This window comes from Podarcis erhardii (genome assembly GCF_964252035.2).
Source record: "Podarcis erhardii genome assembly, chromosome: 14".
Lineage (NCBI taxonomy): Eukaryota > Metazoa > Chordata > Lepidosauria > Squamata > Lacertidae > Podarcis > Podarcis erhardii.
In genome coordinates, this window is record NC_138503.1 from 3,817,141 (window position 1) to 3,839,515 (window position 22,375).

At 44.4% G+C, this 22,375-nt stretch overlaps 1 protein-coding gene across 3 annotated transcripts in view; it reads right to left on the minus strand.

Annotated features, from left to right (window-relative positions):
• Positions 1-22,375, minus strand: part of OTUD7A (OTU deubiquitinase 7A) — a 137,770-nt gene that overhangs the window by 84,075 nt on the left and 31,320 nt on the right. The window contains exon 3 of one of the 3 annotated variants that reach the window (XM_081838816.1): positions 9,101-9,232. The exons of the other annotated variants lie outside the window; for them this stretch is intronic. The gene's annotated coding sequence lies outside the window, so the exon portion shown is untranslated. The remainder of the gene's footprint in view (positions 1-9,100; positions 9,233-22,375) is intronic. 3 annotated transcript variants of the gene reach the window in all.

Here is a 22,375-nt window from a genome sequence, read left to right on the forward strand (position 1 = left end):
GGAATATGCATGTGTGAGGAAGAAGAAGAAGAAGAGTTTGGATTTGATATCCCGCCTTTCACTCCCTTTAAGGAGTCTCAAAGCGGCTAACATTCTCCTTTCCCTTCCTCCCCCACAACAAACACTCTGTGAGGTGAGTGGGGCTGAGAGACTTCAGAGAAGTGTGACTGGCCCAAGGTCACCCAGCAGCTGCATGTGGAGGAGCAGAGACGCGAACCTGGTTCCCCAGATTAGGAGACTACCGCTCTTAACCGCTCTTAACCACTACACCACACTGGCTCCCGTACCTGAGGAAGGGGCACCTTCAGTAGACTGTCACTTGTCAAATCCTTGACTGGTGCAAATTGAGTTTGCTCAAGCTAAAGATAATGTTTCTGAAGTGTGGGACCATATTTAGCAGAAAAGGCTATATTTGTAGGAACTGACCAAAGGGTCAATTCACCAGTGGTGCATTTCAATAATAGGTGAAGTGGCATAAGGCATCTGTTTTGGAACTGAGTGGGTATACCAAAGGAGGTTTCTAGGGTGCTACACAGGAGTGGGAATGCGGAGGAAGTTTTCAGGTACAGGGTCAGGTTTAAGGTAACCTTTAAAGCCCTTCACGGCCTAGGACCCTCGTACCTACGGGACCGCATCTCCCAGTCTGCCCCACGGAGAGCCTCAAGGTCCATAAATAGCAACACCCTAGTGGTCCTGGGCCCTAAGGAAGTTAGAACGCTCTGCCTCATGAGACCAGGGCCCTGCAGGATCTGATTTCTTCCCGCAGAGCCTGTAAGACAGAGTTGTTCCACCTGGCCTTTGGCTTGGAATCAACTTGATCCTCTCCCCCTCTTTCCTTCTGGGATGGAACCCCTATTTGGGGACTTTTTTCTGCCCCACATAGGACCAGTCTGGATAGTTGGCCTTGGTGAAGATTTGACATTTTCTCCCCCCAAATAGTTTTTGATCTGGGCTTCCACTGAAATGAAGCTGCATTTTACCGTAAGTTGTATTTTAATCCTGTTTTTAAGTTTTAATCAATTGTTTTTATACCAGATGTTAGCCGCCCTGAGCCCGATCTTGGCTGGGGAGGACAGGGTATAAATAAAAAATTTTATTATTATTAAGAAGGCACTATGCATTACAAATGCTATTGTGGTAGCACACTAAGGGGTTGTGTCACTTTGCTAGTAAAGGTGATAAGAGGAAGAATTTAAGCTAAGAAAGAAACACAGAAAAATAAGTTAAATGAGAAATTCTGCATTCAGTCTGTTCAAAATGGAGGAACAGATCACCTCCTACACTATCCAGTGACTATACCACTTTACCACCAATTCCTAATTATTATTTCTCTTGGCGCACAATGTCATCAAAGGCTCTTACTTTACTGTATATAACATGTCTCTTAAAACTAAAGTAGTAGATAAGAGCATAAATAACAACTGGATGGTTGGAAATAACCAGTGCTTTTTTTCTGGGGGGACGCATACCCCTAAACATTTTGTGAATCTAAGTTTGGCCTCATTGAGGGGCAGTTTTCCAATACGAGTAGGAAAATGAGAGTACACCCAAACCTAAACCAAAAATAAGCGAAGTAGCCCTATTCTTCTCTCCAGGAGTGCTTAGTTGCACTACATTTGCCTTAGCAGCACATGTGAAAAAGGACACTGATAGCTGAAAAGCTCTGAACATATAAACCAAATGTATGCCACCAAATACTAAATGGCTGCTTCAGTACTATACAAGAATATATGTTGTGGGCCCCAGCCAACCGAATGGCTGGATTCTCAGCAGCCTTTGATGCCATTGACCATGACATCCTTCTGGACAGTCTAGAGGGGCTGGGAGCTGGGGGCACTGTTATACTGTTCCGCTCCTTCCTCTTGGTCCATGTCCAGAAAGTGGTGATGGGGGATAAGTGTTCAGACCCCTGGGCTCTCACTTGCGGGGTGCCTCAGGGTTCCGTCCTCCCCCTGCGCTTTTAACATCTATATGAAGCTGCTTGGAGAGATCACCATATAACACTGATCCTTTGGCTCCCAGTACGTTTCCCAGACATTGGCTCCCAGTACGTTTCCAAGCATAATTCAAAGTGTTGGTGCTGACCTTTAAAGCCCCGAAGGAGCGTCTCCACCCCCATTGTTCAGTCCGGACACTGAGGTGCCTTCTGGCGGTTCCCTCACTGTGAGAAGTGAGGTTACAATGAACCAGGCAGAGGGCCTTCTCGGTAGTGATGCCCGCCCTGTGGAATGCCCTCCCATCAGATGTCAAGGAATAAACTATCGGAAGGCAGTCCTGTTTAGGGAAGTTCTTAATGTTTAATGTTTTATCATGTTCTAATATTCTGTTGGAAGCCGCCTAGAGTGGCTGGGGTATTATTATTATTATTATTAATAAAATCTGAATATGAGACAACTACTTTTTGCACTGAGTGTGAGAGTGCTACTAAGGTAATATGGCAGGTTGTATCCATTTCACTTGAAGTGTCATGGTAAAACCTGCTAGAGATAAAATACTGCGGCGCTGGAAGTTTTGCACTATAATTACATGCTTTTCTATGGCGCTGCAGAGAGAGGCTTGGCAGGAATAGGGATCCAGCTTCAGTAAAGCGTGAGAAACTCAGGGCCAAACTAAATGTGGCATTAATTGTACTGATGTAATTTGGGGATTCTTAACCATGAATGGGATTCAGTGGGTCTGTGAAGGAAATCAATTTCTAATGCAATTTTGTATGTGTTTATGTCCATTTTTCTGGAGAGGGGGTCCACGGCTTTATTTCCCCCAAAATAAGAACCACTAAGGTAATTAATGTGCATTTTTTATGTAAACAATGTCCACAAGGAAGCCTGAGCTGTCTTGGGACCAAAGGTGAGGTAGGGGAATTTGATACTTTCTCCCTGCCATGGACTTGGGTAAAAAACACCTCTTGACAACAACTGAGGTTTCCTATAAAGTGATGCAGTTTCTGAGTTGTCCATCCTCTTTCCTCTTCTTTCTCTTTTTTAATATCATTTTTATTATCCAACAATATTTCAAAGCATTTATCATCATATACATTTTTTTTAACATACAAAGTTTCTTCTTGACTTCCCACCCCCTTCCTTCCTGATGTTTGCTTTTTAGTCCTTCTTATTAGCTGTTTTGTAAGAAGTCCTTTCTCTTTTCTCCATTCCAATTCCAATCTCACATCTATTAGATTGTGGACCTGTGGGCAGGGACTAACTCTGCTTAGAATATAAGTACAGCACTTTGTATGTTTACTGCTTAGCGTTTTTCAGAAGCCTCCCCTGCTGCCCTTTTGAAGCATGAGACGCTAATGTAATAAATAATACAGTGCTGCCTCGCAAGACGAAAAGAATCCGTTCCGCGAGTCTCTTCGTCTAGCGGTTTTTTCGTCTTGCGAAGCAAGCCCATGGACGGCTTAGCGGATTAGCGCTATTAGCGGTTTAGCGGCCTTTAGTGGCTTTTGGCGGCTTAGCGGATAAGCGGCTTAGCAGCTTAGAAAAAGGGGGGGGGAGGGGGAAAAACCCGCAGGAACTCGCAAGACATTTTCATCTTGCAAAGCAAGTCCATAGGAAATACGTTTTGCGAAGCACCTCCAAAACGGAAAACTCTTTCGTCTAGCGAGTTTTCCGTCTTGCGAGGCATTCGTCTTGCGGGGCACCACTGTACTAACAAGTGATGTTAGTATTATTTAGTACATCAGTTACTTCTTATTACTGCTACTACTAATAGCAATATTATATCCCCATTCAAATATGTTGCAAATATGTTTTCCAACTCACCCTCTCAGAAATGCAAAGATAGTTTGTGTATTAACTTTCACATTACACACAGAACTGCAGAAGTCAAACGGACTAGCAATTGCTGAAGCCAGCTTGCTGACAATGCAAATCTTTTCAATCTTCTATGGAATTTCTATGGAAATGTGAATAATGTGACATGAGTGACAAGTCTCATCACTGTCTTTAAGTCCAGGGTTGAAAAAATGTCAAGTATGGTTTCTAGTCTTCCTACGCCAAAACACTACTGTCTGTTACCCATCACCCTAGACCTACCATATGAAAATAGTTAAGCATGTAGTTAACTACGTGAACTTTGAATAAAACCACCAAAACCATTATTTCTGAGTGTAACGAAATTATATTCATAACTCAATATAAACTGCACAGCCTTAAAAACCTGAGCTCACCCTAAGTACTCTCATTGATCAATAAATACCCTATTTTATAGTGTCTCCTCTCCCACAAATATTATGTCCCAACCTTCTGTTTCAAATAATTATACCCTGCCATTCCTCAATGAACCTAAGACAGTTAACATCAATAAGTTAAAATACCGTATTTTTCGCCCTACAGGACGCACTTTTTCCCCTCCAAAAATGAAGGGGAAATGTGGGTGCGTCCTATGGGGCGAATGCAGGCTTTCGCTGAAGCCTGGAGAGCGAGAGGCGTCGGTGCGCACTGTCACCTCTCGCTCTCCAGGCTCCAGGAAGCTATCCGCAAGCCTGCAGCGCCCGGGGGAACTCCCCCCGGGCGCGAAAGGCTTGCGGGCGGCAGCCTGCAGCGCAGAGCACGGGGCGCCCTTTGGAGGACGCCCCGTGCTTCGCGCAGGTGTCCGCAAGCCTTGCGCACCGGGGGAACTCCCCCCGGGCGTGCAAGGCTTGCAGGCGGCACCCTGCAGCGCGGAGCATGGGGCACCCTTTGGAGGACGCCCCGTGCTTTGCGCAGGTGTCGGCAAGCCTTGCGCTCGGGGGGGACTCCCCCCGGGCACGCAAGGCTTGCGGGCGGCAGCCTGCAGCGCGGAGCACGGGGTGCCCTCCAAAGGGTGTCCGCAGCCTGCCGCCCGGCGGGCGGGGTGCCCTGAAGCAGAGCGCCCCGCGCGCCGGGCAGACATCGGCCAGCCCCACAAGCTCGGGGGACAGTGTGGAGGCGCAGCGCTGCCATCCCACTCTTCCCTGGCCTGGTTTGGGGGGGGGGAAATAAAGGAAAAAAAATTCCTTTATTCCCCCCCCAAAAAAAAGTAGGTGCGTCCTATGGGACGGAGCGTCCTATGGGACGAAAAATACGGTAATAATGAATTTATGAACTTACTCTGACTTCTGAGCCATCCCTAACCCAGTGCTACTAACCTTCTGTGTAGTGAGTGAACATACTCCTCACACAAGCAGTCCAGTGCTGCACAGAAAGATTTACAGATAAGAAAGGTATTCCGATTTTGAGCAGGAATGCTCCCCGTTGCCAAGCAACAGTTCATTCACTCATTTGCTCACGTGCTGAGGACCATTTAGTGACTCCACTAATGGGTCTCCTACCTCACATTCCAACCTCTTTAACATGTCCTTCACTTACAGGACAGGAGCAGGAACCACTTTTGGCAAAAGGGGCTACAGAAAGATCACTCCTAGCACTCAAGCCTCCCCACAGGTATCTCATGCCCTTCATGGCAAGACTGAAGCAGGAGGTGGATTGTGTGCACTCACAAACCACAGCAAGTATTAGCAGACATAGGAGGAGCAGCAGCCAGGTGGTCCTGTTTTTCAGGAGGAGGGAAAAGGACACAATTTGTCGTTTCTTACTCTCCCCAAACCTCTACTTCCCCACTCAGTGTTTATTCGTTTTATTCTTTATTCATTATTTTAGGCCACCTTTGCATCCCAAAATGTCTAAGCAGCAAAGAGCTTAGGCTCAAAGCTGGTAGCCAGGCCCAATTTTCCTATAAGAAAATGGAGCAAGGTTTAATGTCTCAAACCAACACTGCTAAATGAAAGTCCGAGGCAACCAGACCCAAAGCTGAGCACTTTAGAATTCATGCAACATTTGACAGGAGGGGAGAAGTAGATTTTGTTATGGGGTATTAATCCTTGCACTCTAAGGCACAAAAATCATTTGGGTTTCAGATTAGAAATCAGCCCATAAGCCTTCAAAGATTACATGGATTGCAGGATATGCTAAACTAGCAAGTCCCAAACTGGAGAGCTACATTGCTATCTATAGCATTGCCATTAACACCACAGTGTAGTATTTCCCAAAGTGAGTGATTCTAGGGGGTGCTGGAATAATCCAGGGGACAGTAGCAGCCTTGGTTGCAATTTGGCGTCATTGAATAAAAATAAGGGGGCGGGGGAAGCATAAAGAAGAGAAGAGAATTTAAAAAAACCTGTTTGTACATGCTTCATCTGTTCTGTAATGATGCCGACTGCCAGGTCAGGCACCGTTGTGGGATGGCGACACTGCCTCCTCTGGATCCAGCGGTCATGCTGGAGGCGAGGAGTTTTCCTGCAAACAATTTTTGGCTTCCCTCAGGCCCAGGAAGTGGATTGCAGCTTGCCTACCTATTTAGCCAATGGTAGGGGGGCTGCAGCACCAACCCTGGTCCTGGGGCAGATTGGACTGAGCAGGCAGGCTTCACTCCAGCCCACCCCATATTTCCACCCCCCTGAGAATAGGGCAGTAGGGCAAATAAGTTTGAGAAGTCTGCTAGAGTGCTTAGTTAAGAGCTGGTGGAGTAATGAGCCCTGAATAGAAGCAATGTAGAGCTACAACCTTCATGCTGTTTCATCCTAAAGGTAAAGGTAAAGGTGTCCCTGCCCGTACGGGCCAGTCTTGACAGACTCTAGGGTTGTGTGCTCATCTCACTCTAGAGGCCGGGAGCCAGCGCTGTCCGCAGACACTTCCAGGTCACGTGGCCAGCGTGACAAGCTGCATCTGGCGAGCCAGAGCAGCACACGGAACGCCGTTTACCTTCCCGCTGGTAAGCGGTCCGTATTTATCTACTTGCACCCGGAGGTGCTTTTGAACTGCTAGGTTGGCAGGTGCTGGGACCAAACGACGGGAGCGCACCCCACCGCGGGGATTCGAACCGCCGACCATGCGATCGGCAAGTCCTAGGCGCTGAGGTTTTATGCACAGCGCGTTTCATCCTAACATACATTAAACTCAATATCAATGAACATTGATTTCCCCCCCCCCTTTTAAATGTCTAGGAGCTAAAAAAAATTCCTCCTAGCTCTCAAGTAAATCATTTTCTCTTCAAATTATTCATCTGAAGAGGTATTTAATCCATTTTCAAAAACAGGCACACTATAAATTGCTGAAGAGTCGCTTTAAAAAGCCACATTCCAAAATTAGTTACTTTCCCTGATGAGAACAAATTGCTCTTCATCTTACATGCTGATCACTTCTTTGTTTTTAAAGAGAGGATTTTTTTTATTTATTTTAACCTTTTGCTTATTTTATTGTGCTTCATTATCAGTAGAGTTCATTTGTTTCAGAGGGATAATTAATATGAGATTCAAAGCATCAGCTAAAGGCAACAACCTGCTATTTTGCTTTACAAGGCATCAAACTACTATTCTGAAACATAAAATATACACATTTGACTACTGATTTATATGACACACCATGTGAGCTTAATTTTCTTCACTTTCTTGATCTCCCTGTCCAAAAAAAGTAGTGCCAACATCCCACCTATTCTGAACACAATCCTACCTCCTTCCCTGAGAAACTGCGGAGCAAAAAGCCCCAATGTTTGTGTAACCCACTGATAGTCTGAGCTTGCACAGATAAACCGTTCAAATTCATACTCCTAGGAGATGGCTGCATCCATTTAAAGCACAAGGCTTCCCCCAAAGAATCCTGGGAACTGTAATTTATTACTGGTGCTGGGAATTATAGCTTTGTGGTGGATGAACTACAGTTCTCAGGATCCTTGGGTAAGTTATGACTGTTAAAGTGCTATAGATGTGCTTTAAATGTATGCTGTGGCTGTAACTCTTGTGTCTAGAAAAAATATAATATAAATTGGTTGTAAATGAACATCAAATAAAGTTTGCCACCAAAATTTTCCCTCCAAAGAAGCATTTCTTAATGCACCTGGGCATTAAGCTGGGCATGTTTAGCCTGGAGAAGAGGAGGTTAAGGGGTGATATGATAGCCATGTTCAAATATATAAAAGGATGTCACATAGAGGAGGGAGAAAGGTTGTTTTCTGCTGCTCCAGAGAAGCGGACACGGAGTAATGGTTCCAAACTACAAGAAAGAAGATTCCACCTAAACATTAGGAAGAACTTCCTGACAGTAAGAGCTGTTCGACAGTGGAATTTGCTGCCAAGGAGTGTGGTGGAGTCTCCTTCTTTGGAGGTCTTTAAGCAGAGGCTTGACAACCATCTGTCAGGAGTGCTCTGATGGTGTTTCCTGCTTGGCAGGGGGTTGGACTCGATGGCCCTTGTGGTCTCTTCCAACTCTATGATTCTATGATTCTATGATTCTCTGCTATATTTTACTCTGTGGGATACAATGCAATATATTCTTCTTATTAAGAGTAAGGGTAAAGGGACCCCTGACCGTTAGGTCCCATCATGGCCGACTCTGGGGTTGCGGCGCTCATCTCCCTTTATTGGCCAAGGGAGCCGGCGTACAGCTTCCGGGTCATGTGTCCAGCATGACTAAGAAGCTTCTGGCGAACCAAAGCAGCGCACGGAAACGCCGTTTACCTTCCCACCAGAGCAGTACCTATTTATCTACTTGTACTTTGATGTTCTTTCAAAGTGCTAGGTTGGCAGGAGCAGGGACCGAGCAACGGGAGATCACCCCATCGCGGGGATTTGAAGACCACAGTGCCACCCACATCCCCTTATTAAGAGTGTCATATGCACACATGTGAACGTTTTCATTCTGTAAGAAATGACATAACTTTGAGAGATAAAAACAAAAAACAGTATACATCATTTTTGTTTAGTTTTTGAAGATTCCCAAACTGTTGCAAGTTGTGTTAAATCATTAAGATGAGATTGGATGATACAGAAATAAATAATCAATCTAATGCACTGAGCATATTAGAATCCCAGGAAAAAAAGCAGGGGATAAAAACTAAAATAAAACAGTTAACACAGAGACACCACACTGGTTTACAGTCACATGGTTTGGGACAATGCTTGTCACAAGGGGCAAATGTTCATTTCCTTCTCTGGGATCTATTTCTTCAATATGTTTTATTTAAGAATAAACAGCAGCTGTCTTAACCTGCTAAAATTAGTGCACTTGTTTAGGCTGTCTGCTCTTCATCCCAAAATAGCTAGAGAGATTATTAAGGCTATTGTCAAGTAGTCCATTTGACTTACTTTCAGTAGACTTTAAGTAACAGTTTTGAGCGGCATGTGTTAGATGGACCTTATACCACTTCTTTTCAATGAAGACAACAGTTCATTTTTATCACAGTAGAGTGTGTGAATAAGTTGTGTCCCCTGAGAAATCTGTAAGGAAACAGAGTGCCTGTTAGTATGAAATCCATCACGCTACCATATTCAGCTTAATGAACGCACTGTATTAATGACAAGCAGCATCTGGGATTCAGCTGCATATATGAATACAGTAATCAATTCTCTGCCATGCCTTTGCTTCTTTGGCTGTCCAGTGCAGTAAGTAAGAGATGCTTGATTCTTGCTTTGCAGCTGCAGCATACAAACAATAAATGAGACAACTGTCTAGAACAGTAAACAGATAGACAAGAAAGCATAAAAAACCAAGAGGTGAATGACTCAAATGCTTGCTGTGGGATCTTGCATCAAGGGAAGGTGATTTCATGTGCATTCATGAGGGATTTGCCTGGAACCAAATGGCTAGGAAACATTTTCCTAGCTGTTCCAGTATTTCTGGCTCAAGACCGTAGTCTAGCTGGCTACTAAAATCTATTAGTATGTGACAGGTATAATTTTAGTGGTGTACATTTATGGACTGCATGGAGTTGTATGGACTGGGCTCAGGAAGAGACCTGTAATTATTTTCCTGTATCATCTCCATAACCAGAAATAAGGGAGCTAACAAATCGGCTTGTGTTGTGTGATGACAGTGCAGCAGGTGCTAAAAGTAAGGATAAGATAATGTCAGGGCAAAAATGAAGAGAGCTTTGAATGCTCTCTGTATTCAGACCACACTCAATAGCTAGATAACTAAAAGCATTTATTCCCTATTAAATACAGCAGAAAAATATACGAACAACAACAACATGTACATCAAAATAATGTCTGAAAATCCTTCACTGGTATCGCTCCCACGTGACAGCTTTCTCTGTCCAGTGCTAATTTGATTATCATGTTCACTTTGCAAAGCTAATTAAAAACAGCAATAAGATTAGACCTTCAGTTTTAAAACACTCAGTGCATGATTTTTCTAAAAAAGAGTGGAGGAGAGAGAATGAATACGAAAGCCCTAAGAGGTAGGCTCCTACGTGAGCATGCGCAGTGATAGAAAAGGATTCTGATCACACATGAAGGTCTTTTTCTTTTCTATTACTTCACAAATTCTAGACCTGATCTTGGTATGAAAAATATATATTGTGGATAATCCTGTGTAATTTCAAAGTATTTTTTTAGAGCAAGTATGGATACAACAGCTAAGAATATACAAATACTAGATTCCAGAAAAGTTTCTATCAAACCTGTGGCAATTTGAGACTAAAGCTCACGTTGATTAATTGCATTGATTTAATCCACCAGAGGTGGTATAGGCTAATAGCTAAAAGTGAGTCGGGAAGCTCCTGGTTGAAATGTCACATCAGCCAAAAAATTTAAGAAATGCTCATCGCAATCTAAACACTTCCCTTCTTATTAATTGATAGCCTTAACCTATCCTAGTCATCAATTAAAGATATGCCAATGAAGTCACATTACTCATTGACCACATTGAAAACAACTTTGTCAAGGCAGACCAAGCTGAGTATCTATATTAAATATTGCATCCTTGCTTTAAACACCACAATTGTCAGGAAGTAGCTCACAATTTTAAACTGCTTTCCAGTAAACAGATGTATCCCAACTAAAATGATCTTATTATGAAACTTAGTTCACAAACTAGCTGAAGAAAAAGAGCTTTGTCTTTCACGGACTATCTGTCATGATCAAAAATGAGACAATACACGGATGGGGGCACTGCAGTCACATTTTACCCTAGTGGAAAACACTAATGCAATTTCTGCTAATGCTTGTTTACACATAGGCCTAAAGTTCAACAGAACTACACGAACAACATGCAAGTACAGATAGCACGGCTTGGACATAGGTTAACAGACACCCAGATCTGAGGGGAAGCTCAAGGACTGCCTCTCCCCATACGAACTGACCTAGATCCTGCAATCATCATCTGAGCCTCTTCTTCATGTGTCTCCACAAGGGGTCCAGAGGGTGGCAAGATGAGACAGGGCCTTTTCTGTGGTGGCCCCCCATTTGCTGAATGTTCCCGCCAAGGAGGCTTGCCTGGCCCCTCATTACATATCTGTAGGCACCAGGTGAAAATGTTTCTCGATAACCAGGTGTTTGGCTGATTAAACATTCTATGGTCTTCTAAATGTGTTTATGGGAGAGAGGGCTACTGGAATGGTTGATTGGTTGGTTGGTTTGGTATTTTGTGCTCTCATTTTGTATTTTTATGCTGTGAACCACACTGTAATCTTCCAATTAAGGTCAGTATAAAAATTAATAAACAATAATAGTAATAAATAACTGTCATATCCTAATACATAATCGTAATGTATATGACGCAGCTCTACAGGAGAAAGCAGGCAGAAGGCAAAATGTGTTATTAGGTCAAGGAGAATTAAAGATCTGCATGTGACACAGTCTGAGGAGGCAAGATGTTAAGCAGAAGGTCTTGCAGCAAGGATGGACGAGGCAGCCTTTTGAGTCGCTTTCAGCTCCCTGATGACATGGCCTTCATTCTGTGACCTCATTCATTCATTCAGTACCAAGCAGCTGACCAATAGATAGCGTAAAATGGGAATGTCTGATAACCAGAAATAGAACAAAATTGCTATTGATTTGAGCCTTGGGGAAGAGAATAAATGTTCACATGCATGTACACACACACACACACACACAAGCAATTGCGACAGGAGAGCTTTGGCTAAAGAAAAAGCAAATCATTTACACGTTACAGGTTATGTCAAATGTTGGAGTGCAGTGAGAAGTGTCCCTAATTGGAAGGAAAACAAATGTGATTCTAAATCACACACACAATCCTCAGGAGACCTAAAGGAACATGCCAGGAGATATAGAGAGTATTTTAGTCCTTATTCAGTAGTGCCAACGGAAGCCTAATCTGCAGTTTTAAAAAACCCTTCCCCCCCCCAAAAAAAGGTCCATACACAACGTATAGGAGTACAAATATGAGTATTCCTACTATTCTCATCTAGGCTTTCTTTGTGCGATTAAGTATTTTTTAAAATAATAATAGGCCAGGTAAGAATTGCTGACAGGGTAGATGAAATATTATAAATAGATTTGGGAACACATTTTGTCAGTCTTAAAAATGGCAAGGATCTGATGATATCAGATATCAGATATCATCAGTAACATAATATGTTGAAATTAGATAGAAAAAAATGTTTTTTCAGACCAAAGTTCACAATTCAAAAAAGAACTCTTGCAAAACAAAGATAAACTTTTGTCTAAAATGTATGTAACCTGTTATTAGAATGGGAAACAAAACACGAGCTAGTTAATGCCTCAGTGACACACTGGGCAATAGGACACAAAAAAGATTTTAACCTCTGGGAGAAACTTTGGAAAAGCGACTTGAATTTTACAACATGTTATTCTTTGAAAGAGAACTATGTGAAAATGATTCATAAATGGTATCTAACTCTGAGTAGGCTTGCTAAGATTTACAGGACAGAATCAGGTAAGTGCTGGAAGTGTAAAGAGGTGGAGGGAACGTTCTTTCACATGTGGTGGACATGTAAGAGAGTATTGGGAAATGATTTCTAATAAACTGGTTTTTTTTAAAAAAAAAACAACAACAACTCCCCCCCCCCCCCAAACAGAGTCCTTTCTGCTGGAGATAACTCAGACTGAAATCCCCAAGTGTCAGAAAAGGTTATTTATGTATGCAACAACTGTGGCCCGTGTTTTGTTAGCCCAAAAATGGAAAGTGGGCGAGGTCCCAACTAAAGTGGATTGGCAACTTAATTTGACAGAATATGCACAACTTGCAGATTTAACACGTAGAATAAGAGAGCAAGAAGAACATACATTTAAAGAAGATTGGAAAATGTTTATTGAGTATATGGGAAATAACTGTGTACAGCTGAAAACACTGGTAACATTAAGATAAATTGAACAGAATAAATATTTTTTTACGGATGTAATAGTGGAAAACCGATTGGAATAGTTAATGTAAAATATGCAGGGATGTAAGATATGCAAAATGAATCATGGAAAGAGAAGAAGGGAAGTCATTGGATATGATAAAGTTTAACCTCTACTGCACCTCTACTGCATCTGCAGAAAACAGTACCAGGAGACTCTTTCAGGTGGTCTGGAGTCTAACAGAACCACCTTCGCCATCAGCATCTGGTGCAGACTCCAAGATCTCCTGCAATGACTTTGCAAAGTTTTTCACAGATAAAATTGCTGAGATTCTGAAGGAGGCAAACACCACAGTGGGGGCAGGGCAGGGGTGGGAGAGTGCCAGAGCTCTGTCTAGTTATGTTGTATGGAATCAATTCCAACCTGTTGCCTCTGAGGATATGGGTGGGCTTCTTAGATGAGTGAAACCAGCCACCCGTCTCCTTGATCCTTGCCTATGCTGGCTCATAAAAGTGATCCAGGCAGGGCTGGGCAATGGGTTTTGTGGAGTGGTGAATGCTTCCCTCTGTGAGGGAGTCTTCCTGGATCCCCTTAAAGAAGCAATTACTAAACCGCTTCTTAAAAAATATCTTTGGGCCCAGCCATTATGGTCAATTATCACCCAGTCTCAAATCTTCCATTCTTGGGCAAGGTGATTGAGCAGCACACCTGGAGGATGTGGACCATTTGGATCCCTTCCAGTTGGGATTCAGGCCCCATCATGTGACTGAAACTGCCTTGGTCTCTGGCGGGCTAAGGACAGAGGTGAAAGCTGTTTCCTAGATCTGTTGGACCTTTCAGAGGCTTTTGACACCATCGACTGTGGTATCCTTCTGGACCATCTGGGGGGTGGGAGCTGGGGGCACTGTTATGCAGTAGTTCCACTCCTTTTTTTCTGGGGCGTGACAAGAAAGTGGAGTTGGGGGTGAGTGTTCGGACCCCTGGGTGCTCACATGTGGGGTGTCTCAGAGCTCTGTCCTCTCCCCCATGTTTTTTAACATCTATATGAAGCCACTGGGAGAAATAATAAGGGGGTTGGGCTGGGTGTTTGCGGATGATACCCAGCTCCACCTCTCCTTTAAATTGGAACAAGTGAAGGTGGTGAATGTCCTGCGTGAGTGTCTGGAGACTGTTGGAAGATGGATTAATGAGACTGTTGGAAGATGGAGGTTGAATGCCAACAAGACATAAGTACTGTTTCTGGGAGACAGGGGATGGGGAGGTGTGGGGGACTCCCTGGTCCTGAATGGGGTAACTGTGTCCCTGAAGGACCAGGTGCACAGCCTGGGAGTCATTTTGGACTCACAGCTGTCCATTAAGGTGCATGTTAATTCTGTGTCCAGGGCGGCTGTCTACCAGCTTCATTTCGTATGCTGGCTGAGACCCTACCTGCCCGCAGACTGTCTCGCCAGAGTGGTACATGCTCTAGTTCTCTGCCACTTGGATTACTGCAATGTGCTCTACATGGGGCTACCTTTGAAGGTGACTCAGAAACTACAACTAATCCAGAATGTGGCAGTTAGACTGGTGACTGGGGACGGCAGCCAGGATCATATAATACTGGTCCTGAAAGACCTATATTGGCTCCCAATACATTTCCAAGCACAATTCAAAGTGTTGGTGCTGACCTTTAAAGCCCCAAACAGCCTTGGCCCTGTATATCTGAATGAGCATCTCCACCCCATCATTCAGAGCGGACACTCTGGCAGTTCCCTCACTGCAGGAAGTGAGGTTACAGGAAACCAGGAAGAGTGTCTTCTTGGTAGTGGCGCCCAGCCTGTGGAACGCCCTCCCATTGGATGTCAAGGAGATAAGTAACTATGCAACCTTTAGAAAACATCTGAAGGCAGCCTTGTATAGGGAAGTTTTTAATTTTTTATATTCTGGAAGCTGCCCAGAGTGGCTGGGGCAACCCAGTGAGATGGGTGGGGTACAAATAAAATAATAATAATTATTAATTTATTATTATTATTAAGCATATGAAAGCACAAGTAGGGGAAATTGTTTATGTGCATGTTCTCTTTCCCAAAATTACAGACCAGTCAGAATGTTGGATATCTCTTCTAAAATATGTGACTTCAACAGCAGATATCCTCCAATTATATTTTGTGTGAACAGCAAGCTGGATTTAGTAATTTCTATTCCACTACTGATCACTGCTATACTTTGCCCCATCTTGTTGGGAAAACTGTTGAAATGCTCTTTACAGTGTTTGTTGGGCTATCATAAGCTTTTGATTCAATAGACAGAAACTGTCTGTGGGCCAAATTGCATGCCATTGATATAGACCCTAGACTGCTCATGCTTCTTCAAATTACTACTGTTAAAATCAGTATAGACAGGAATGGTCTTTTAGCTAATCCAATCCCAACTATGAAGAGAGTTAAACAGGAATGTGTTTGAGCATCCCTCCTTTTCAGTCTTTATTTTAATGATCAGGATAAATTGCTTGGTAAGTGAATGCATGCCTACCTGGTATAGGAAATAGAAAGGTCAGTATACTCCTATATGCAGATGATATGGTTATATTATCTCTGACCAGGTGTGGTTTGAAAAAGCAGATGGACTTGCTGACTAACTTCTGGGAGAAGAACAAATTAGCAGTAATTTTACCAAAACAAAAGAGGTTGTATTTAGTAAGAAACCTCCCACATTTAAATAGTTAATTCTAATTATTCAATGGACTAAATCATTTTGTTTTTAGGGGTCCTTTTCACAGTTATTTCCTCTTGGAAGGCTGATCAGGATGCTTATCTCAGGAAAGCAAGATATCTTGTAGGAGCTGTTCTGAAGTTCTTCTTATACAAAGGGAAGGAAAATAGTTATGCCAGACCTTAAAATATTCATTAAGGTTATTCTTTCCATGTTATATGGTGTAAAGCTTTGGGGTCTCAGTCAATCATTAGTCCAGGAATTGAAGGATGTTCGACATTTATGTCTAATGATAGTATTGGTCCTCTTTGTTGGCATTCCTTCTGTGGGTTGGCTTTCTGTCCAGACTAGAATGCAAATTTGACTCTTAAAACTTTTGTAACAGAATGCTAACTCTGTCATCTTCATGTCTAGTTTCTCTAGGTTATGGCATACCCATAAATTCTCAAAAGCAAGTTACTACTTTACATACAGTTGTCAGTGAACTTAATAGTGAGCTGATTATGATCTAATCAGTGTTTAAATTTCAGGTATAAATGTTTGGATATGAGAGAGCTTCTATGATTTATATGTTAACTATTCATTCCTTGAGTTTTTCAGGCTGTATCCATGTATTAAGACAATAAAAAGGTAACTATCTGTAGTTAATTACTTTGGCCCCACATAAAATTGCTTCTACAGAATTAAGAAAAGTTATGGCCTCTGCCCTTCTAGATGGCTGTTTTAAGAAATATCCTTTGAAGCAGCATTTCTGTATGTTTTGTAAAGCATTCTCATGATCTGAGTTTAGCTTCAGGAAAAAAAGTTACATGAAGTAAGTTTGTGTGCTTTTTGCTGTCAGATAGGAAAATTATATTACATTGCATGCTTCTCTAACTGCATTGGCTACCAGCTGTTAGGATTCTTGCTCTGTGCTTGCAGTCATGGGATTGTTTTGTCACATAGTGGGAAGTGACAGAGACAGGATGTTTGGATTACTGTGTTTCCATGATGTAGGACTATTGTCCTTTGTTCTTTCTCTTTGTTGTCTGATGAGAAACAGGAAGGAGCTAAGTCAGAATGCTCTGAGTGTATTATACTGTGTGTAAATAAAGTAGATTAGCCAAAATGCTGTCCTGCTGTATTAGTTATGCGAACCGCTAATACTCTGCAGGTAAGTGTGCTGATCCCTCTTGGTATCAGTCGCTGTGATGTTTGGGCTGGAGAAAGCTTTTGAAGCTCCCGAACGATCGACCAGGAGGGAGAGAACATGCCAGTAGGGCATGTGTCTCTGCCAGGGTTCTACACACGAGTAGGACGATCCTAACACCAGCTAATTAGGAGCCAAATATGGGGCTCAACTCTGAATGTCTTTTTTCTTTGTTATAGCTTATAGCTAAGCAAAAAAAATTGTTACTACTACTACTAAATATTTGCATGTTTCCCTATGAAAGCAATTCTTTGAACTTTCAAAAGCAATATGTCATACAGTGGTACCTCGAGTTAAGTACTTAATTCGTTCCGGAGGTCCATTCTTAACCTGAAACTGTTCTTAAACTGAAGCACCACTTTAGCTAATGGGGCCTCCTGCTGCCGTCGCACCACCAGAGCATGATTTCTGTTCTCATCCTGTAATTCTGTTCTCATTCTGTAACCTGAAGTGTATGTAACCTGAGGTACCACTGTATAGTTATACAGTTTTGGTATTCATCCACAATCTGCCATTAAGCTTAGACAAGCTGCTGCCTTACATGGCAATGGGGTTGTAATTAAGAAACAGAAGGTATTTTATACTGTATACTTAAAGCACTATAGAAATTATAATAACAGCAACAACTTTAAATGGTTCTATCACATTGCAGAACGGCTATCATTGTAGTAATTGTCACACATAGAGGAGGTAAAAATAACAAATAGAATGCTTTTAACCTCTTATTAAACAAACTGTAAATGATTTCCTCAGACTCCTGAGAAAAAAACATTTATCCAACTACAAGATTATAATGAGCTTAAGGAAGAGGCACTAGAGGACGGACACTGACAGTATCATATGAAATTGGTAAGAGGTGTTTTTTCCTATACAGTGGTACCTCGAGTTACAAACGCCTCAGGTTACAAACGCTTCAGGTTATAAACTTTGCTAACCTGGAAGAGTTACCTCGAGTTGAGAACTTTGCCCCAGGATGAGAACAGAAATGGTGTGCTGGCGGTGCAGCGGCAGGAAGAGGCCCCATTAGCAGAAGCACGCTTCTAGTTAAGAACAGTTTCAGGTTAAGAACAGACCTCTGGAATGAATTAAGTTCATAACTAGAGGTACCACTGTACAGTGGAACCTCAGGTTGCAGACGTAATCCGTGATGGAGGCACGTCCACAACCCACAGTGTTCACATCCTGAAGCGCTGCGTCTGTGCAGGCGCGAATTGGCGCTCATGTGCAAAGCGCGATGTAGCACTTCTGCGCATGCCCGAGCAGCAAAACCCGGAAGTAACCCGTTCCAGTACTTCTGGGTTTCCTGTGGTCCACAACCCGAAAACACTTAACCTGAAGCATCCGTAACATGAGGTATGACTGTATATGCTTAGTATACTGTACAATATAATTGGCAAAGCAGGACTATTGAAGGTAGACACCAAGACAGACTGCAGTTCAGCATCAGAACTAGTGCAGCAACTCAATGTAGTAGTGATATGGTAATTGTTGTGACATGGGGTTTGTGATTTCAGCTCTCTTGACATAATATGCTGGAGACAGTTCTCTAGTAACACTTCTTTATTAACGCAACAAGACTAAGACTTGAGGAGGGGAGAGCTACATTTATAGGGACAGGGAACTAGCTAGAAAGGATACATTTTGGAGGGAACAATATCAGGCAATCACAGTCCTGCCTTTTGCAGGCAACCAATAAGACAGAGGATCCAAATACAGCAGCTTAAATGAACCAATAGTAGCTGTACCCTCTGGAACCAAAAGGCAGTTACTTTACCCTAATGCAAATACAGACAATAATAATACAGATATAAAATCCTTTGACTCAATACACAACACCCCTCCCCCCCTAGTGAGCACAGCAGACGTAATCTCTCAGGTACTGTGGGGTCCTACAACTTCTACTTGATCTCCTGACAACAGGTGTTGCCGGTTCTGGATTGGGTGTCACCTGTAGTAGGGGGCTGCTATAGGGGTTTCATCAGGAACAGATGGAGTCCCAGACATCTCAGGGTCCCCTACCTGTACCTCGTCATCCTGAGGACTAGCAGACCCTTTCACTCTGGTCTTGCAGCTCTGCGTCGTTAGCCAGGGATGAATTATCAGACTCCTCCCTGCTGAGCGCCCGGCGCCTCAGCTGATCTATATGTCTCTTCCAAACTTGCCCATTTTCCAAGGTCACATAATAGGACACAGGTCCACTAGCCCGGGTGACCACACCAGCCACCCACCGCAAACCTCGTGAATAGTTCCTCACCCAGACCAGATCTTCAGGGGCAAAATACCTTGTTGTGTCAGTCTCAGCCTGGGGGTTTGCTCTTGAATTATGGTTTGACATTTTATCCGGGTGGACATAATCCAGCACCGTTACCAATCTTCTACCCAAGAGCAGCTCAGCTGGCGACTTGCCCGTCGCAGTACATGGCGTCGCATGCTGCAAAAATAACATTCGCGCAATGCGAGCTGACCAGTTACCCTCCATTAAGCGCGCAATGGATTCTTTGGCTGTTCTTACCATGCGCTCCGCCTGCCCATTGGAGGATGGGTGAAAGGGCGCAGATGTGACCCCTCTTATGAAGTTATCAGCCAAGAATGCCTTGAATTCTTGGGATACAAAAGCTGCCCCATTATCTGATACAATGGTCTCAGGTAACCCGTGGGTTGCAAACAGCTGCCTCAACACCTTGATTATGGCAGCTGATGCCATGCTAGGGACCATCGCCACTTCTAACCATTTGGAATATGCATCGACGATAACCAAAAAGACCTTCCCCTGGAATGGCCCAGCAAAATCTAAGTGCAGCCGGCTCCAGGGAGATCTGGACTGCTCCCACCAGTGAACTGGTGCCCTGGCCACTTCTGGCCGCACCTCTTGGCATGCCTTGCATGTTCGTACCCATTGCTCTATGTTCTGGTCCATTCCAGGCCACCACACATAACATCGGGCTAGCGACTTCATCCTGACCATTCCCGGGTGTCCCATGTGAAGCGTCTCAAGAACCCTGTTTCTCAGTGGTGCTGGGATGATCACCCTATCTCCCCACAGGAGACAACCCTTATGCATGGATAACTCGTGCTGTCTTGTCGCATAAGGCCTGAATTTGTCTTCATGCGGACCACCTGGCCACCCCCTCCCCACCCAAGTGAGCACACGGGAGAGAACAGCATCTTTCCTCGTTTTCTCAGCAATATCAGTAGCCGTTACAGGAGCCCCCGGAAGTGTTTCCAGCATCATTATGTGCTCCGCTGGAGCAGGATCCTCATTGCTCCCGCCAGGAAGGGGCAATCGACTCAGCGCATCAGCGTGGCACAACCGTTTCCCCGGCACATGGGTCAAGGTGTACTGGAACCCGTTCAGGAATATAGACCAACGCAACATTCTGGGGGAGAGAATTTGTGGCGTTTGTTTGTTCGGGTTGAACAACCCCAACAGTGGTTTGTGGTCCGTTTCAATGGAGAAATGACGACCGTACACATAATCATGGAACTTTTTGATTCCTGCCACAATTGCAAGCGCCTCTTTGTCAATTTGAGCATAGTTGCGCTCCGTGGGCGACAACGTACGGGAATAGAAAGAGATGGGCTTTTCCGACCCATCCGGTTCCCTATGACTCAGCACCGCCCCCAGGCCGTATTGAGAGGCATCACATGCCAGGACCAGCGGCTTCGATTCATCATAATGAGCAAGGACGCTCTTGCTACTCAGCATTCCTCGCAAGGAGTCAAAAGCCTTCTGCTGCTCCTGCCCCCATCGCCACACATTCTTTTTCTGCAACAGTCTATGTAATGGTTCAGCTACCGAAGCTTTCTGGGGTAAGAACGAATGATAAAAGTTAATAAGTCCCAGGAATGACTGCAACTCCGTCTTGTTCTGTGGTCGTGGTGCCTCGATGATGGCCTTAACCTTAGCATCTGTGGGGTGGATGCCTGATGCATCAATTTTAAACCCCAAGAATTCCACAGTTGGCACCCCAAAACTGCATTTTTCCTTTTTTAGTTGCAACCCCACCTCCTTGAACTTGAGCAACACTGCACGGACACGCGCAACCAGTTCCTGTGGGTCTTTTCCAGCAATCAAAACGTCATCAAAAAATGGCAAGACCCCCGGCAGACCTCTTAACAGGCGTTCCATGAGCCCTTGAAAAATCCCTGGGGCCACACAAACTCCAAATTGTAATCTGTTAACTCTGAACGCCCCTTTATATGTGACAATAGTCTGTGCTTCCGCTGATTGTGGGGTTACTGGCAGCTGTTGGTAAGCTTGTGCCAGGTCAAGTTTGGCGAACACCTTGCCCCCAGCCAGTTTAGCCAACAGATGTGATACGACTGGAATGGGGTATGAATTTCCCCTGAGTGCCTTATTGATAGTACATTTGTAATCAGCACAGATCCTAACTTCCCCATTTGCTTTAAGGGGCGTGACGATTGGAGTCTCCCACTTAGCGGAGTCCACGGGTGAGAGAACTCCCTGCTTGACCAATTTATCCAGCTCTGCTTCGATCTTGGGTTGCAGTGCAAATGGCACTCGCCTTGGTTTGAGTCGGATTGGGGCCACCCCAGGGTCCAATTCGAAGTCAACTGGGGGCCCTTTATAACAACCCAGTTTTCCATTAAAGAGACCAGCAAATTCTTTGTATAATGCCTCGCTAATCTCGGGGCAGGTTTGGATTGCCCTGATATACTCAGTCCCAGGGCGGGAAACCAGTCAGTGCCCAAGAGACTGGGGCGACTGCCCTTCGCAATCACCAGTTTGAGTACTGCCTGTTTGTCCCGGAACTGTACTCTCACGGCACACATTCCCATGACATGGATGCAGCCCGCTGAGTATGACTGCAAAGTTGCCGGGAAGGGCTCCAGAGGGGGCAACTTACCCCTGGGGAAGAATGTCCTCGCGGTCTGGTCCGACACGATAGCGAATCCAGATCCGGAGTCCACCTCCATGTCGCACAGCTGACCCTCAATCTTCACCTTGACGTGTGCCTTGCCTTGCGCTGGAAACTGCACGACCCTCCCGTTGATCTCCGTTACGTAGTTGCAGTCCTTTAGAACATGGTTTGCTGTGGCCGATCTGCGATGCTCCAGTCTAGGTGCTCCTGTCGCTCCCAACGCCGCCGATCTACAGACCCTGGCGATGTGACCTGTCTTTCCGCATGTCCGGCACATAGCATCCCGGAAACGACAACTCTTCCACTCATGGTTTCCTCCACAACCAGGGCACCTGCCTCGGTGATCTTTGTGCACTGTGCAGGCCTGACGCTCTGACTCGACCCCACGGACTGGGCTCTGGCTCAGAGTAGCCTCTAGCTCGTCCATGGCATGCGCAACTTCTATCTGTGGCTTAGGGGCCCTGCGACTGGCATCAAGCTCCTCTCTTTCATAATTCTCCGTGGCGGTGGCCTCCTTCAAGGCTGAAGCAAGGGTAACCTCTTCTTTAGCCA